This window comes from Octopus bimaculoides, chromosome 25 (genome assembly GCF_001194135.2).
Source record: "Octopus bimaculoides isolate UCB-OBI-ISO-001 chromosome 25, ASM119413v2, whole genome shotgun sequence".
Classification (NCBI taxonomy): Eukaryota; Metazoa; Mollusca; class Cephalopoda; order Octopoda; family Octopodidae; genus Octopus; species Octopus bimaculoides.
The window spans coordinates 21,466,422-21,471,949 of NC_069005.1; positions in this window are offsets into that span (position 1 = coordinate 21,466,422).

Here is a 5,528-nt window from a genome sequence, read left to right on the forward strand (position 1 = left end):
CAACATCGCTTGACAACCGATGCTGGTGTGTTTACGTCCCCGTAACTTAGCAGTTCGGCAAAAGAGACAGATAGAATAAGTACTAGGCTTCCAAAGAATAAGTCCTGGGGTCGATTTGCGCGACTAAAGGCGGTTCTCCAGCATGGCCGCATTCAAAATGACTGAAACAAGTAAAAGAGTAAAAAAAGAGTAAAATAACAAATTTTGTGAGAAACGAAAGCTGTTGCCGCGGTGGCGGCGTCGGAATCCCTGACGACGACGACGAAGCCAAACAAGGGAAAGAAACCATACTCAGAGTTGCTTCCCTTACCTGATAACGCCATTTTCCTGTTATTTTGAACAGCATCTTTTGTCTTGGATCATCGTCTATTGTTTCGTTTCCAGGTTTTTGTGATCTGTCTTGGCTGTCTCCTGGTTAATATATCATCTCGGTAATATATTTGTGCACTACTTTTTATTTCTAAATATAAGATCATTTCTTTCTTTATATTTTAATTAGTAAAATCAACGTGATTCTGCGAAAGGTAAAAAAAATGTCTAAAAATTTATAAAGCTACGTTTGTCATCTTCTACTTTCAGTTAACGAGAAATCTCAAATCGTTGAGTTTTTTTACTGCAGATAACAACATAATTTCCCGGAAATCATATCCTGTTACCTTTAAAAGAAAAAAAAAGAGAGAGAGAGAGAAAAAAATGAAAAGAAAAATCCTAACATTTTGAACAATATTTTGGATAATGTAGTCCTTGATATACTAAAAGACAGGATAATCTTGCATCTGGAATATCTCTGATTATAGATCATTCTAATTAGAGAGCTGTCTTGGAGCAAAAGAACTTTCGATAACAACTACAATCCTTTCGGACTTCCCTTTTAATCCATCAACTTTCCAAAGAATTATTACGATTCAATATTAACTGTCTAGATAGAAATGTACCTTGGGTGCTGTTTTTGCTTGGCAATAAGTATTAAGTTTTCAGAAATCAAAAACATCATCCCATATGTTATTGTTACGTGATTTCACTCGATATATATATTACATCGCCAAGTTTTATACGCACGCACGCGCGCGTGTGAACGATAGTCTGCACTTGATAAGGGAAACATATGCCTCCTACCTTTTCGACGAATATTCATCCGTTTTACACCCATCTGCTTTCAATATTTCCATTTGATGATGTTTGTTTCTTTTTGGTATTTTGCAATATATAAAAAATATAAGTACACACACATACACACACTGATTTCCGACGTTTCCGGGATTTTGACAGCCCAGCACTCTGGGCTTAGGGTGATAATATCCCTAATTGTTGCCTATGATATCCTAGCTTATAGTAACACTCCAACTGGAAATCCCTGATATAGTGAGTGTGTTGATATACGGATATATTTTTACATGTGGGTTTATAATTTCAATGTGGGTGTTGTATTATCACCTCTCTTTTTCATAATCCTTATGAACTAGATTGATATGTGCAGCCATTGTGGAAGTGGTACTGCAACTGGTGGGTGTACAATTGGTCAGCAGATATTAGCAGGTGACGTGGTGTTACTTGGCTCATCAGAAAGCCCTCTCCATCATGTACTGAATAGGTTTGTTGCTGAGTACTGCAAGGCAAGGATGAGGGTGTTGTGAAGACTGAGATGTTAGTCCTCATGAGGAAATCTTCCCAGTGCACTCTGCATGTTAGTGGAACTAAGACAAGTGAGGGGTTTAAGTATCTCTGATGCCATATCCGTGAGTGATGAGAAGCAAGAGGCTGAATTAGATTGTACTCGAGAAGACCTGTCCTCCGCAGCAGAAGTGTTAAGACTGCTCTTCCTGGTGAAGAGGATTGGCCTGTGCTGGTATCACGTAAAAAGGCACCGGTGCTAGCTCCATGTAAAAGCACCCATAACACACTGTAAAGTGGTTGACATCCAGCCATAGAAACCTTTGCCAAATCAGGCTGGAACTTGGTGCAGTTCCCTGCCTTGCCAGCTCAGGTCAAGCCATCCAACCCATGCCAGCATGGAAAACGGACATTAAAGGATGATGATGACTTGCAGGTGTTTGCACATGACTGTGTTAGCTCCAGCATTTGATCCTGAGAGGAAGAGACATCAATAAAAAAAGCTAAACTCACTATCTTCAATTTGGTTTTCATGCCTATCCTCACCTATGGTCATGATTAGTTGCAAAAGAACATAATCGTGAATGCAAGCAGCCAAAATGGGATTCCTCGAGCTATGTCAACGGGATGCATAGCTCAGAGATCAAGTAGTCTCTTCAGGTTGAGCTGTTACTGTTCTGCATTGAGATGTCACTGCTCCAGTACTACAGCCATGTGATTAGAATGTCATAGGAAAAAATTGCAAGACAAATTCTTCAAGCTGAGTCAATGGCAGGAAATCTAGGGGTACACCAAAAACAAGACAGCTGGATAATATCCATAGTCTCCATTGGTCACACTTGGGGCATCCAGCTCAAAAGTATAATGATGATTGCTTCTCATAGAATCCCTTGAAGGTTGTGCATGAGGACTCTACCCTTACAACCCTCCCAGGAATTCCGGGCAGAGAAGATGGATGAATGTCTTTCGATATAGGCACAAGACCAGCAGTTTTGAGAGGAGGGGATCAGTTGATATTGTTGACTCCAGAACTTGATTGGTAATTTATTTTATTGACTCCTGAAAGTATGAAAGCTAAAACTGACCTTAACAGGACTTGAACTTACAATGAAATCAGAGGAAAACTTACAATGGGATCAGAGTTTCAAATTTTGGCACAAGGCTAGCAATTTCAGGGCAATGGGTAAGTCAAATAAATTGACCGTCAGTGCTCAACTTGTACTTACTTTATTGACCCCCCCCCCCTCCGAAAGGCTAAGTCAGCTTTGGTGGCATTTGAACCCAGAATGTAAAGATGAACGAAATCCTGCTAAGCATTTTACTTGGCATGTTAATCACTCTGCCAGCTCACCAACTTTTTTAAACATCAGCATGCTACTTAGAAGGTAACTGAACTCATATACTGACATTTAGAAGTCAAGATGACTGCAAATTGCACCAAAGTAACATGCTGATTGCACTTGGTAATAATGATGACTTTCAGACATGCTGGCTGGAAGTGCCTATCATAGAAATTGGACTCTCAGGGTGGTGCTGCTTGGTCATAGAAGAGAACCTTCCATCTCACATAGATGTCAACATGGCTGTGTGGTTAAGAAGTTCACATTGAGCCCCACTTTGTGGCTCCTTGGGCAAGTGTTTTTGATTTTACAGCTCTGGGGCAGTCAATACCTTGTGAACGAGTTCAAGTGGATGGAAACTATATGAATCCTATTATATGTATGTATGTTTGTGCTGTAAAGAGATGTGGGGTGGTGCTATATGTTCCATCACTGAAACCGTTGAGAAAGCTATTGGGTAGTTTTAGATTAAGAGAGTAGGACTAAGTGCAAGGAATGGATGTGATCAACTCCAGCTGGAACAACTGGGAGAAGAAGTGAGACATTAAAAGACATGAAACCCCTTATGACCCCAGGAACATCATTGATGATACATCCCAAAGCATCTGAAATAATTATCTTAAATCTAACATTAAAATCTACAAATGATATGGCTTTGCATATAAGGTATAAAAGTGTTGAAATTCTACTGCATATGTTTTTGTGTATTTCTAAACAAAGCATTTAATTTTTCTAGCTTCAGATTTTAGCCAAGGCAAAAATTCCAGGTCTTCTTTGAAATATTAATCTGCTATACACTAGTGTCATACTAAAATTTGAAGTTTTTAACCCTTTTGATGTCAACCTGCCCAAACCAACCCTTTATTCTATGAAATGAACTTTATGTTTAACTGTTAAGCAGTTAAACTGGTCATATCTGGCCAAAATATTTTGCCTGTTTTATGTTCAAACTGGCCAGATCTGGTTTCTCACATCTACCCTACAATATCATAGTAAACTTAAACTATGACATCACTGAAATCTTGAAACTACAAGATAATGCATGATTCATTCCAGACAATGTCAATAAATAAGCATTACATTTGACAGAGTAATCCGAATGCTAAAAGGTTAAAGTGACCTAAATTATAACCTCCATCGAAATTTTATATTAATTTAAGTCCCATACACCAGCATAATAATGGTAAAGTTATTATCTTTGCATGAGTGCTCCATCATCATCTTTAAAGCACCAGAGAATGGAATAAGTGGAGCAAGAACACACACGAAAACGAAAAGTGTGGCTGAATAGGTCACAGATGAATGACGAAAAGTTTCTGGACAATGGACATGAGTTAAAATAATAAAATAAGAACAGTAATAAACAAGTGAAGAAAAAATATATATAGTGCGTGTGTTTCATCATCATCATCATCATCACCGTCTGCTTTCCATGCTAGCATGGGTTGGACGATTTGACTGAGGACTGGTGAACCAGATGGTTACACCAGGCTCCAATCTGATTTGGCAGAGTTTCTACAGCTGGATGTCCTTCCTAACGCCAACCACTCCAAGAGTGTAGTGGGTGCTTTTATGTGCCACCGGTACGAAGGCCAGTCAGGCGGTACTGGCAACGGCCACACTCAAAATGGTGTATTTTATGTGCCACCTGCACAGGAGCCAGTCCAGCAGCACTGGCAACGATCTCGCTCGAATGACTTTTCATGTGCCAGGAACGCGAAGCTGCGGCACAAGTGCCAGGAAGGTGACACTGGTAAAAATGAAAAACACAAAAATCACTATCCCGAAATATAACAATGATAAAGTTCTTTTATTAAATTCTTTATTATTTTCAAAATTAATTGAAACAAAGGCAGTAAATTCCAACAGAATTATGGTATCAAAAGGTTGGTCAATGCTTGCACCCGGTACCAATCCTCTAATGATCCATGTTCTAAATTAAATTGTCATTAATTCTAAGGATTTTAAAATCTTTAGCATTTGCTTTTTAACATTCACATTTGTTTTCTATTTTTCAATTGCAGATAAGAGTCAGAACTAAGCGGTTCCTTGACTGGAATAGTGCCATAACACACACCCCAAAGCTTCTGGTCACAATTTTTACACTGGACATTGACTCCTGTTGGACTCTAAGGTAGATTCTGGTGAAAATGTTGCCTAAGTTGTCTGTAGAGAAGAAGCTGGTCAACAGACTGTCTTCCTTGATTCCAGCATTTACGGACATCTTTGATGAAGAATCTTTTTATATTTGCTTCATCTTCTTTGTGGTCATCACTATTGCTAGTGTCTGTGTCCTGTCTCGCTACGTTACCATAAAAGATGCTGGCCATGTTGAATAGGAGGCTGTTTTCCTACTGACAGAAAAATGGGTTAGAGGTGACAGATCAAAGGTTTTGTGATTTAAAATACCCCCCCTCCCCCTCCATTTCTTAACATAAACATGGACTTTGTTATGGCCCTAGTAAATATGTTACTGTTACCTCTTTCCTTCATCCTTTTCTTCTCGCTCCAACTCCACTCTCACTCTTCCTCATTACCCCCCTCCCCCCGCACATTACATTCAAACAAATCTTTTCT